We start from the raw sequence: 13,795 nt of genomic DNA, 5'->3' as shown, positions 1-13,795 counted from the left end.
TGACGTGGGGTCTAATCTGCATACATGCCTCAGGAACTGCATGTCAGGCCAGGCCGTCCTAGGGCTTGTTTGTATGACAGCCCTGGGAGGAACTAAGAAAGGTATTTAGGAGACTTGGACCTGGACCCTGGACTCCAGGATTAGACCTTTTCATGGCAGGTCGGGGAGCCAAGACTACCTCAGCTGGAAGACTCTCCAGGGAAGCCTGAGAGCTCTCCAGGTGTGGGTAGGGGAGGGCTGAAGACTCTGGGTCTGGCTTTAGACCATGGCATCAGCACCCAAGATGTGAACTTCTAAGGACACATACTGGGGCTGTGCCCTAGAGCTTCTTGGTCCAGTTCATGGGAATTTGGACTTGGGATTCTTACAGCTACGGTGGCCAGGTTTAGCAAATAAATATATTTTAGCAAATACTGAGTGACAGAAACTTATACTAGAACATTATTCACTGTTTATCTGAAATTGAAATTTAACTTAAAAAAAAAAACATCTGGGAAAGGGCAGAGCCACGTGCCATGATTTGAAAAGAACACACGGGGAGATCTGGATCCCACTGAAGTGCAGACAGCACCCATCTCCAGGGGAAGAGGGGAGGTGCTTGGTGTGGCAGTGGGCTTCATCTAAGGGACCCATGTTCCCCCAAAACTGGTTAAGGCAGATGCTTCAGGTAAAATGAACACGACAGAGAGAAGAAGGTGAGAGCAACAGGGTGAGATCCTGGGGCACACATCACAGAGGCTTCCAGAGAGGGAGAGATGGGGGCCTACAGGTGTCGTACCAAGGTGTCTGGAGCCTTGATGGGGGTGTGTGTGTGCAAATCTCGGGGAGGTATCTGATTTGACTAATTGTAAGGGAAACCTTTCTTCTAACAGACCACTATCTAATTCTGGAAGAGGTTGCTTTGTGAAATCAAGAGCCTCCTTCTTGGGGAGCAAAGATGCTGTGAATCGTCACCGTTACTGAATTTGCAATTTCCTCTCTCCTGTCTGTGTCCAAGCCCCTTCTGCTCTCTTCAATGCCTGATTGACTCTCTCAAATAAGCATCTTTTCTGGAATCACGCTAAATTCCATGTGACTGGATGAGGGTTACTGCGGCACGTCCTGTGTGCGGGCACCAGGAGGGGAGGTTATGGAGGAGAGACACAGACCCTACCCCGTGTCCACAGAGCTCCCAGACTGGTAAAGCCATAATTCCTGGAACATCAGGAGAAGTGTTTACCAGCTACAAAGGTCCTTGATTTTAATTAGAAAGAGAGAAATGGCAAGAAAATTACCGTCGCTAAGATGATGATGATGATAATTGTTATTATAGGAATCCAACGTTTATTGAATACTTACTATTGAAATCTAAGCTCTTCCCATGTATTAACTCATACGATCAGGACAACAAGCCCACAGTGTAGGTGATATTGGGAGCCCCGTTCCAGAGATAAGGAAACTGCCCAAGTCACAGGGCTGGTAAGTGGCGAGCCAGGATTTGACCTGGCTGATCTGAGACCCCAGCCTGACACTGGCACTTCTCCATCATGCTGGCATACCCACATATACAACCGTCTACTGGACCAAACTGCTTGGATGGCTCTCAGGCCCTCAAATTGGGCCTGTCCAGAATGGAGCTTTTTATGTCCATCCCCACCCTCCATCCTTGTCCTCTGGTCATCCCGTCTCCGTAAATGGCACCACCGTCCACCCAGGCGCTCAGGCCAGAACCTTCTCTCATGCCCATATTCATTCCATCAGCTGTTCATGTTCCCACCCAAATCCCAAATCCGCCCACTTCTCTCCACCTCCACCACTCGTACCCTGCTTCTAAAAACCAGCATCTTTTTTTTTTTATTGGGGTATAGTTGTTTTACAACGTTGTGTTAGTTTCTACCATACAGCGAAGTGAAGTGGAGTCCCCTGGGCTATACAGCAGGTTCTTATTAGTTATCTCTTTTATACATATTAGTGTATGTATGTCAATCTCAATCTCCCAATTCATCCCACCTCCCCACCCCTGCTTTCCCCCCTTGGTGTCCATACAACACCAGCATCTCTTGCCTAGAGGTCGTAATTTCAGTCCTATTAAGGTGCTCATAATGCAGAGTCTTTCAGGTCTGGGCATATTTTAATTCTTAGGCCTGTGATATCCTAGACAGCTGCTGACAAACAAGGATTGTCTTGCATCAAGCATAGGCATAAGAATTTGTTATGACAAATTCTCATGACAGTGCTTTGGCTTGGGTCATTAGCAGGGGAGGGTTGGGAAGGGACAGTTGTTTAGACTTTTATATACTGGAAAGTTGTATTTTGAAATGTTTTAATAAAAGTTTTCTGTGTGAGGGACTTCCCTGGTGGCACAGTGGTTAAGAATTCGCCTGCCAATGAGGGGACACGGGTTCAATCCCTGGGCTGGGAAGATCCCACATGCCGTGGAGCAACTAAGCCCATGTGCCACAACTACTGAGCCCGCATGCCACAACTACTGAAGCCCACGTGCCTAGAGCCTGTGCTCCACAACATGAGAAGCCCGCGCACCACTACGAAGAGTAGCCCCCGCTCGCCACAACTAGAGAAAGCCTGCGCACAGCAACGAAGACCCAATGCAGCCAAAAATAAAATAAAATAAAATAAATTAAAAAAAAGTTTTCCGTGTGATTTCACTCTTCTCTCTATCCAAACCAGTCTCTTACACAAGGTGAGAGTGAGCTTAAAAATGTCTATAAGGGGAAATTCCCTGGTGGTCCAGTGGTTAGGACTCTGAGTTCTCACTGCCGAGGGCCCGGGTTCAATCCCTGGTCAGGGAACTAAGATCCCACAGGCCATGGAGCATGTCCAAGGAAAAAAAAGTCTATAGGACCATGTTCTGCTTCTGCTTAACACCTTTCAATGCTTTCCCATGTACTGAGACTAGAATCCAGCTCTCCAGCACTTCCCTGCCTCCTTCACTCTGTACGAGCAATTCTCCTCTCTCTTCCGTACCTTCAGCTGGCCAACGTCTGTCCTTCCTGGAGGACTTTACTCCTGCTGTTCCCCCTGGCTAGAATGCCCTTCCCCTGGCTCTTTGCAGGGCTGGCTCCTTCTCTCCCCTCAAGTGTGAACTTGGAGGTCATGTCCAAAGGATGTCTTCTCTGACCATCTAAAGGAGGTAAGTTTCTCCCCTATCTTTGTACACCTTGGCTCCAGGTCAATTTCATCTGTCTCCTTCTTGACACCTTTCAAAGTCTGTGACTATTTTATTAATTTATTTTTTCACTTGTAAAAAGCTTGTTTTTTTGTTTTTTGTTTTTCTGTGACTATTTTATTAATTTATTTTTTCACTTGTAAAAACCTTGGTTTTTGTTTTTGTTTTTTCCCATGAGAATGTCAGCCTCCTGGGGGCAGGACCACATCTACCTATTGTCTGTTGTATCCCCAACAGTGCCCGAAGCATAACGGCATTAACAGATGTGTGATCCATGCACAACCCACCGTTCATTCTTGAGAGCAGACCCCAGGAAACCTCTGTTCATCAAGAATCCCTCGGCCATACAAAGTAAGTAATGGTTCTGGTTACTGAATTCTGCCAGCCAATGCAGGCAAGCAAACTGAAACAGGTAAGAAACATTTTCCATAGTGGTATGTGAAAATGTGGCTTTCTGTTCAACGGGGTTTGTTAGAAAATTTAACTCTGAAAAGTCTTAATTCCTGCAGCATTCTTGCAGACTCGACTCAGAGCTCCATTTACTCTTTCTGGAAAGTCTCTGAGGGATCTGCCCCGGCAGACCAGCAGGTTCCCCATGGCCTGGACAAATGAGCATGCCTGCCTAAGTGCAGGACTTATTTATGTAGAAATCTATTAAGCCGGTCACCTGGGGCTTCACTAGAAGGTGATCAACTTTGTGGGTTTTCCCTCTGAGTGGCTTTCAATGATGCCATAAAAAAATCTGATCAATTTAAGTAAGAGTGGTCAGCTACCAAGGTGGTCGATTTCTCTGATTTCTCAAGGACCCCGGCCCCAAGAGACTGGTTCAATATTTCCCACTACTTCAGGAACATGACTCCAGAAAGGTGTTTTCCAGGAGGCCTGCAGGTCTGAGGACAGCAGTGATTGCACTGCCTTTTCTCCCCCGGGAAGGAGGCAGCATTGAGGTGAGAGCTGATACATTCTGCTGATATCCTGATGCAGTCCAAGTGACAAATAGAAGCTGCTGAGGCCTCAGACACATTTGATTCATTTATGAATTTTAAAGGCTAGCACAGAAGTTACGAGCATGAGCTCTGGTTTTCCCAGCTCTACTGTTTAGCAGCTATGTGATCTTGGGGCAAGCTATTTAACCTCTGTGTTATTCAGTTTTCTCGTCTGTAAAATGAGCTTTTAGTAATAATACCTTACTTGTAGGATTTTGGGTGCAGATTAAATGAGATAAGCCATGTATGTGTGTGGAAGAGAACAGAGCTTGGCACACAGCTCTCATTAAATGTTAGAGATCTCATACCATAATCATTATTACAAATCACAAAGCAAGGTGCAGACTGGAGAAAATACACTATTTCAAAGAAGCAAATGCAGAGACACAGAGACTAAAGAACGTTTTAGGAATAGCGCTTCTTAAGGTCTCAGATTAGACACTGTATTTAACAAATTCTACCAGAATAAAGGCGGTCCTTTTCCTAGTGGGGAAACCATGCCCCGAGAAGGGCCATCATCCCTGTCCTGTATGCTTCTGCAAGCAAACTGTAAATGACGACAGAGGTTGGGGAGGGGGTGGGGGATGGGAGTCACACTTGATGAAAGCACAGTTTCTGGAACAGTTCAACAGCAAGAAAAGGCAGAGCCTCTCAGGATGCTATGGGCCTGCCCAGCCAGGCTCCCAGACCCTCTTTCCTCCTCCACCACCAGGACCAATCCTGACCCCGCTGGTACGAGAAGGTAACCTGCAGCTCCCAGGATCCCTGAGCTCCAGTGGAACTCTGCTAAGCCCGTCCCCCAGGGTGTGCACTCAGAAGCCAGACTGCCTGGGTTCACTGCTTGGCTCTGCCCTCACTCCCTGGGTAATGCTGCACAGGTCACTCAATCTCCTTTATTTTTCTCCTCTGTAAAATAGGGCCACTAACATTACATGTTTTACTTACCCAACAAGACTTAGAAAGCAATGACCATGGGCCAGGCATATTGTAAGGTTTTTTTTTTTGTTTTTGTTTTTTACAAATATTGACTTGTTTAACTCTCATGATATCCCTATGAGGAAAGCATTATTATTACTAACCTACTTTACAGATAAGGAAAATGAGGCACAGAGAGGTTAATTAATTTACTCATTGTCACACAGCTAATAAGGAGGAGTCAGGATGTGAACTGAGACAGTCTGGATCCGGGGTCAGTCCCACTGACTAGTCCGTACTGCTCAGTTCTTAGTGATATGCTGGCAACCACTGGGCTTCCAAAGGGACTCCTCATGACCCTGGGATCTGAACTCCAAAAGGCCTAAGCAGCTCCCATAACCATGACTTCCTCATCAGTAATAAAAAAAAAGCTACCCTTCACTGCACGCTCATTATATGCCAAGCGCTGTACAAAGTGCTCGGTTCCCACCACTTCAATGGATTCTCTCCTTGAAGGAACTGCTGGAAGCTGAAGCCCAGGTTTGAGTGTCTGACACCAAAGCCTGTGCACCTACGCAGCAGGCAGAGCCCAGGCCCCAGCACCAGAGTCCACATCCCTGTTTGGCTTCTTACTTGCTATCTTGGGCAGGTAGCTTAACCTCTCTAAGCCTCTGTCTCTCTATCTGCAAAGCAGGCCTGACAACAACAGTACTTAATGTCTATATCTGCAATGAGGATTAAAGGAGATGATACTTTCGAACCACTCAGCACAGTGTGTGATCATAATTGCCTGATATATGGGATGCGTATTTATTAGGATACTATTATTTTATAATGGCAGGTCCTCTTTCTAGGGATTTAATCAGGCCACCTGGAATCTCCCCTTTCCCCCTTCCCCCTCCCCCATCCTCCAACCACACAATCCTCCAGTCCCAGGGCAGGTCTTTCCTTGCCCCCCAGAGGCGATTTCCAGCTATCCCAGAGCCCGGCCCCCAAGAGCCCAGCCCTCTCTGCAGCCTCATGTTTGCTGGGCCTTGTGAAAGCTCTGCGGTTTCTCTCACGGCTTCTCACTTCCCTTTCCCCGTGTTTCTATTCTTGTTCATCAGGGTCTTGCCAGCAGGCTGGCAACCTGAGACAGAGCTTTCGAGACCCCCCCAGAGGCAGTGGCCTGGGGTAAATACTTAGTAAATGTTTACACTTTCCCAACACACTATAGTTCATACACTACTACTACTAACTGACGTTTATAGGTAGCTTTCCACGCGCTAAGCATTTCACATGTAATAACCCATCTCATCCTCAACACAGCCCTCAAAGCTGGGCTCTGTTCTTTTCATTTTACAGATGAAAAAACAGAGGCATGGAGGTTATGTCACCCGCCCAAGGCCACACAGCTGGTAGGTGACAAGGCCTGGTTCAACCCAGGTGGTCTGACACCTGAGCCCATGCTCACTTCTTGCCAAAACCCTTAAACCCAAAAGGCAGGTTTCCACATGCCCATTTCACAGGTGAGAAAACAGAGACCGAGAGGCGTTAAGTAACTTGCCCCAAAGTCACTTGGCTCTTCTATCTCCAAGTCACCAGACCTATCTCGTCACAAAGTTAGGCCTAAGTAAGACTGGGGTTGGTGAGGAGTCCCACACCTGGTCCCAGCCCAACTCCTGAGAATGCAACACTATCGAATGCCATGAGCCACACCCTGGGAATACAGAGGGGCCAACAGGATGAGATTTCGACCCCGGAGAACCTCGGAGGCTAAGCGTAGTGCCATGATTCATTCATTCCGCGTTTTGAGCACCAGTTACAGGCCAGGCGCTGGGTTAGGTGCTGGGGTCCAGCAGCAAGTGGACCAGACACGGGCCCTGCCCTCCCAGGCTGTCATGGAGAAGGATATTAAGCAAGATGTTTGGCTACATAGGTGACTATGTAACTGGAAATGAAGTTGCCTAGGGTTGAGAGTACAACACTAACTCAAAATAGTAATTGCGGATCAAGTCGCCATCCCTTCATATTTCTCTGTGGGCATGGAGATTTCTGACATCCAGGAGCAGACGACAATGCTGATTTCATTTATCTGCCGGCCCAGGAACTCACCCAAGGGTGGCAGAAAAAACTATTCATGAAATGGGAGAGCAGTACATACGTGTCAAGGTTTTTGTGAGGAATCAGTGAGAGGGTGCATACGAATCTATTCTTGCTATGCTGGAGGTACTGTTTGAATACAGATTCATAACCGGAGATGTGGGATGTGTGACACAGACTATGAATTTCTAGAAGATGTGGGCCTATGTCAGTCATCGGAAATGCAGGAGAAACATGACAAGGAGTCAGCACTCCCACTACCTCTTTAGGAATTCAGGGTAATGTTGTGTTGTCTGTGAAACAACACCTAAACTAGGGATGCAACGGGGTTCTTCTTGGGCAAACTCTGATTCATTGGATGATTAGAGTAAAGGTGTTAAGCAGGATTCTGAAGCCATGACCAGATTTAGACAAGAAAGAGGAACCCTACAGAACATGGGCCTACATAATGGTTCTGAAAGCAACTGGTAAGGCAGGAATAGGGTCACTGGTTTAAGTTGTGGCTGTACCACCCATTAGCTGTGACCTTGGATACATCACATTTCCACTGACAGCTTCAGTATCCTTATCTATAAAATGGGGGTGTTGGGCTAGTCAAGCTCTTGGGTGCCTCCAAGCATGGACATTCTCTGAGTTTATCACATGTTTTCTGGTGTCCATGTACCGCTCTTTACTGTGCAACAGCTTTTCTCCCTGACTCCATCCTGACATTTTAGCTTCTTGGTTTTTGCTCTAATTTCATGCAAACACTTATTACTGTAGCCAAGAGGATCACCTGGGCAAGAAATGCGTCTAGTTTCCCAGCTTACTGGGCACCTGGATGAGGTCAGCTTGAGGAGAAACAAGGCCAAGAATTTGCCAGTTTACACTTTCATTTAAAAGCAGCCCAGTGGTTCTCAAAGCACAACAAAGAAAGCCACACTCTGTCCCTGCTGCAAAGCACAGGAGTCTGCCTGGAAGAGAATTTCAGGAAGGAGGGAGAGGTGCTGGGCCTGGGAGCAGAAGGGCAAACTCTAGGCCCGTGCGGTCCTAGCACCTATGCTGCTGACTGGCACAGGGTTTGAAAACAGTTGGAAAACTTTGATGTGGGGCATACATATGCCTAGTTCTTATCTCACTTCCAGCTGGGTCCACTCATTGGTGTTCCCTGTCTGGCTCTGGGGCATCTAAGTTTTGGACCATGGACTAGGGAAGGGTGATATGGGATAAGTTCTAGTACCATAGATGGGTATTAAGGAGCTAATGTTTTAAGAAATCATCATTAATTCATTCTGATCACCTATTGTATGTCAAGCAGTATGCAAGATATACTAAAAGTATTTTATTGGTTCTCAAATAATAGAAATACTAGTAATAATAATACCAAACACATTAGTACTTACTGTGTACTAGGAACTGTTCTAATTTTATTATATGTGTGTGTATATATATATATACACACACACACACATACCCACACACACCCACACACCCCCACATATATACTCATTCATATATATGAACTTATCCAATCCTTACTTTAACCCTAGAAAATTTATCTTCGTTGCTCAGAAGAAGAAACTGCAGCATAGAGAGGCTAAGAAACTTGCCCCAGGCCACAGAGCCTGAAAGTAGTAAGTAGAACTGAGATTTGAACCAGGCAGACTGTTGCTGGAGGCCTGCTCTTACTGCCCCACTCCCCTGCCTCTCTGTGTTACCAAAGGCCTTCCATGTTCACTTAGATTCTGTTCAAATGCTGCGTGGGTAACTACTAGATGCCTGGTCCTGAGTTGGGTGCCAAAGAAATCTAAATTCCCAACCGCAGGCTTCAAATTCAAGGCTGTCTTGCAGTGGCCCCTCTGGAAAGTTCCCCATTTCTCAACCATTTCTTCTTTCTCACCATTCCAGCCACAGGGTCTCTTCCCACTCCATATACACATTTCCCTACCGCTTTCTTGCCTGCATGCATGGTGTGTCCCTCACTGCAAATTCTCTCCCGGGAATCCTGCTTTCCTTCAAGTTGTATTCTAGACCCAAGTCCCAGATCACAACTTCTGACCTGCGGAATCCCAGAAGGCCAGTGCTGAAGGACAGCACTCAGCTCAACTCTCTACCTTCTTCAGATCAGGAAACTGGAAGCCTGAGAAGGGTTAACTAATTTTTAGGGGTCAGAGATGTATTTAGGAGCAGAATTCATGTCTTCTTTTAAGGTCATTTAGCAAGGCTCTCTATGGATGGATACCTGTAGGTTTTGCAGGGCAGTGATTCTCAAACGGGGGTGATTTTGTCTCCCAGGGGACATCTGGCAATGTCTGGAGACATTTTTGGCTGTGACAACTAGGGACCTGCTACTGGCATCTAGTAGGTAGAGGCAGAAATGCTGCTAAACATCTTACAATGCACAGGACATCCCCCACTACAAAGAAGGATCCAGCCCAAGATGTCAATAGTGCCGAGGTTGAGAAACCCTGGTGGAGGGAAATACAATTTTTTTGCATCATCTCTTATGTAGTGGGCAGTTCCCATTACAGAATTCTGTAACCATGACAATAAAATGGAACCTTCAGAAATGAATCGTGAAATGGAAAATCAGAGGACTCTAGGCTTCACTTAGATAGAGGCCCCTGGCCCCCCTCCTCAACACATTTTCCAAAGGAAGCCAAATTACTTTTCAGAGCCTTCAAGTTCCCCCAGTAATGAGTTTTTCCTTCTCTTCTGCGTAGCCAAAAGATGAACAAATTGAGACCGCTTTGTACTGAAGTAAGTCACACTGAGATCTCCATGCACCTTTGTAAGAAAATTATATGATTGTTGCAACTGGAACATGCAATGCTTGCAAAGTTCCTAGGAGAAATCTTTGTCCAACAATCGTGCCCGCTTGCTGTTTAATGCTGCTACTAAAGTACAGAAAAGAGCCAGCTCATTAAACCCACCTTGGATAATGTAACAAAAGTGTGATTCCACATCCTCCTCCCAGCCAATCTCTTCTGCCTCGTGAGATACAGCAAGGGACCTGGAAGCTTTCTCCTTCTTAGAAGTAAATGCTCAGTTAGTGGCAAAACCCACTTTGTTTACTTCCTCACCAAAAAAGAAATTCTGGGTCTGTTCAAATACGTGAAAAAAGACATCTCAAATGCAAGGGCTAGGAGAACAAAACTAGCGTGTTATAGCTGAACGTGCTGTCATGTTACTTTGAGTAGAAAATAATGAAGCAGAGTTACATGTCTCTTGCTCTGGCATCACGGCTTACTTTAAAAGAGTTGAAAATAAGGCCTATCCCTACAGAAAGGAGTCACCTTTGATTTTGGCAGCCCTTAATGTATCCCTTTTTGGCAGAGACTCATTGTTCTCCTCCAGAATCCTTTACCTCCTTTATGTGTTGTAGGACCTGAATTTTTAGCTGGGCACGTGGCTGCCCAGATAAAGACTACATTTCCCAGGTTCCCTTGCAGCTAGACATGGCCACCTGACTAAGTGCTGGCCAATAGGGAGTAAGGGGAAGTGATGGTGTACAATCTCTGGGGCATGCCCTATCTTACATTCCCTCTTCCCACTAGATAGATATAGTTCTGGTGGGTGGGGCCAGCCATGTCGGGCCATGCAGAGAAAGGTCATTTAGCAAGGGATCACAGAGCAAGGGACCTAAGGGACCACAGAGCAACAAGAGGGAAGGTGCCTGGGACCCTGACCTGGCGTTGCCATAACAGCCCAGACTGCCTATGCCTGGATTGTTAGATGAGGAAAATTTTAAGCTCCTATCTTATCCAAGCCACAGGTACTTCGCATGTCTGTTACAGCTAATGAATCTATATCCTAATTAATCCATTCTACAAATGGTTCTTTAATTTAAATCAATTCAATGAAGCACACAGGAAGCACTAAATATATGCGGGCTATTGCACTAGGTGCTGGAGCTTCAAAGATGAAACACCATCTTCCAAGGAATTCTAGAAAGAATGGATAGTCTTCTTTATAACAATTTTCACAAATAAACATACCAGTTCTTGAGGTGTAAGGGCAAAGTTCTAGTGTTACAATCCCAAAATTAATTCCCAGTAACACCAGTTCCATAAACTGCTCTATGACAGATCTGCACATTAGTTCTGTAAAGGGCCAAAGTAAACATTTTGGGCTTCGTGGGCCATGTGGTCTCTGCCATAACTACTCAGCTGTGCTACGGTGGTGAAAGCAGCCATAAACAATGGTAAACAAAGGGGCATGGCTATTTCCCCATACAACTTCTTTTACAAAAATAGGTGGCAGGCAGCTCTAGTTTGCTGACTCCTCATCTACGGTAAAAGAATTTAATAGGATAGCCTTCTTTTGGGGATTTACAAGAAAGACAGGATGTTAAAAGCACTGAGAGGGACTTCCCTGGTGGCACAGTGGTTAAGAATCCGGGTTCGATCCCTGGTCTGGGAAGACTCCACGTGCGGTGGAGCAACTAAGCCCCTGTGCCACAACTACTGAAGCCCGCGTGCTCTAGAGCCCGCATGCCTCAACTACCGAGCCTGCGTGCTGCAACTACTGAAGCCAGAGCACCTAGAGCCCATGCTCCGCAACAAGAGAAGCCACTTCAATGAGAAGCCAGTGCACCGCAACAAAGAGTAGCCCCCACTCACCGCAATTAGAGAAAGCCTGCGCAGCAACAAAGACCCAATGCAGCCAATAAATAAATAAATAAATAAAATAAAATACACAACATAAAAAAAAACTGAGAATTTTTTTAAAAGCCTGTTTAATTTTATTTAAGCCAGTGTTTCCCAAATTTATTGAACCACTTATAACTTTTAAAATAATGCTTATAAATACCCCAGAATTGGCCTTCTGAATGTGCTGTTGCAAACACCAGCTAAGTAACTTTTATTGTTAATAGGTTATTTTAGGCATACATAAAATATAGAGTAGTACAACGATGCCTACATGTTCACCACCCAACCCAGCTGAAAAAATAAAATATTACAAGTACAAAGGCCTCTGTACACTCTTCTTGATTTCATCATCTCTTCTACCTTCCTGAGGTTACCATCTCCTCTGAATTTGACATTTATAATCACTGTCATGCTTTATACTTTCTACTACTTTTATGAATTCCTAATAATATATAGATTGTTTTGCGTGTTGGTAAGCTTTATGTAAATGTTAGCACTGTACCCAAATCCTGCCTCAACTTGCTTTTTTGCACAACATTATGTTTCTGGGATTTAGTTATATAATAACATGTAGCTCTAGTTCATTTATTTTCATAGTTACTTTGTATTCCCGTGAATGAACATACCAGCATTTATTCATCCGTTCTCCTGTAGAAAGCTTGTTCCTTTCTCTTTTTCTGTATTTTGCTATTACAAACACTGCTTCTATAAACATCTTTGTACATATGGGAGAGGTTCTGTAGGGTATAGACTTAGATATGTGTTTAGGTATGTGTTTTCAAGTTTACTTGAAAGTGGATTCAGAGTCCCCTCCAGTGATATTTAAGAGTTCTCACGCTTCTATATCTTTTCTCAAATCTGATATCGTCAGACTTTGATTTTTTTTGCCAATCTAATGGTTATGAAATGCATACTGGGGTGTGGTTTTGAATTGCACTTCTAGGATTACTAGTGAGGTTGAGCCTTTTTCATACATTTCTTGGACTATTTCTACGTTAATTCTTCACAGGGATCCTTGGCCTCGGAAGAGGCTGACAGTGCAGGTTGACACAAGAGACAGACGGGCATCCAAATTCCTAAGGGAAACTAAGGCTGGAAGCTAATCCTTCCAAGGTGAACCAGTGGGCCTCACTCAAAAGTTACTTCCCCATTTTCCAATGCCAATTCTTTGACTGGAGTTACTTTTTTAGTGGAGAGAACTTGGGCTTTGGAGTCAGACAGACTTGGTTCAAATCCAAGATGGGGCTCTTTCTACATGTGATGGTGGGCAGGCTTCCCAACCTCCCAGAGCCCCGGTTTCCCCAGGTGTGAAGAGGAAAATAAAGTCTCACATGCAGTTGGGGGAAACTGAACACAGTGCAAAAAGCACCCAGGACAGTGTCTGGCCCACGACTCGCAATCATTCCCTCTGTTATCCTGTGAGATGTGGGAGAGACGTGAGCTGAAGCTCCACTCATTTCCTTCACCCTCTGCATGCCTCCGTTTCCTGCACAGGGAAAAGTGTCACCACCATTTGCACACAGAACATCAGACCACAAAACTGAATAATCTTCAGAGTTAGGAAGGACTTTGGTGATCACCCAGTCTGGTGGTTCTTAACCTTTCACAGGGTGATTTAATGAGCTGATGAGAGGCTAGTTCACTTTGGAAAAATGGCACATATGCTCCAAACGTTGTGATGACCGCAAACTTACTGAAGGATAGGACCCACTCTTTCATTGTTACCCAAAACACCATTGTCATGACCTTATATGAAGGACTTTGTATAAGGACATGGCTTTGCAGTAAGTACTGGTTGGCTGGCTAATTGCTAAGGGAAGATAATGCTCCTGTGTAACTAACATTTTAACCTAGAGTTTGGGAGATTTGCTCACAGATAAGTAAATAAGCATCTTTGACAGAAATTTAGCAGACTCAAGAGGGGAAACCCCCCCCCGCCCCCCGCAAAATCCCTGTTCCCAGGAAGCCAAATCCCATATGGCAAACTATATACTCTCAAGCTGCCAGCCTGAATC

The 13,795-nt window shown here is 45.3% G+C and overlaps 1 protein-coding gene across 2 annotated transcripts in view; it reads right to left on the bottom strand.

Annotated features, from left to right (window-relative positions):
- The window catches only part of ABTB3 (ankyrin repeat and BTB domain containing 3), a gene marked incomplete at its 5' end in the record, with an annotated part of 309,684 nt that overhangs the window by 47,925 nt on the left and 247,964 nt on the right, over positions 1-13,795 (bottom strand). The window lies entirely within an intron of this gene.

This window comes from Mesoplodon mirus (assembly GCF_964341445.2).
Source record: "Mesoplodon mirus genome assembly, chromosome: 11".
NCBI classification, from domain to species: domain Eukaryota; kingdom Metazoa; phylum Chordata; class Mammalia; order Artiodactyla; family Ziphiidae; genus Mesoplodon; species Mesoplodon mirus.
The sequence above is the reverse complement of the archived record's forward strand: the minus strand, read 5'-3'. Positions and strand labels throughout refer to the sequence as shown.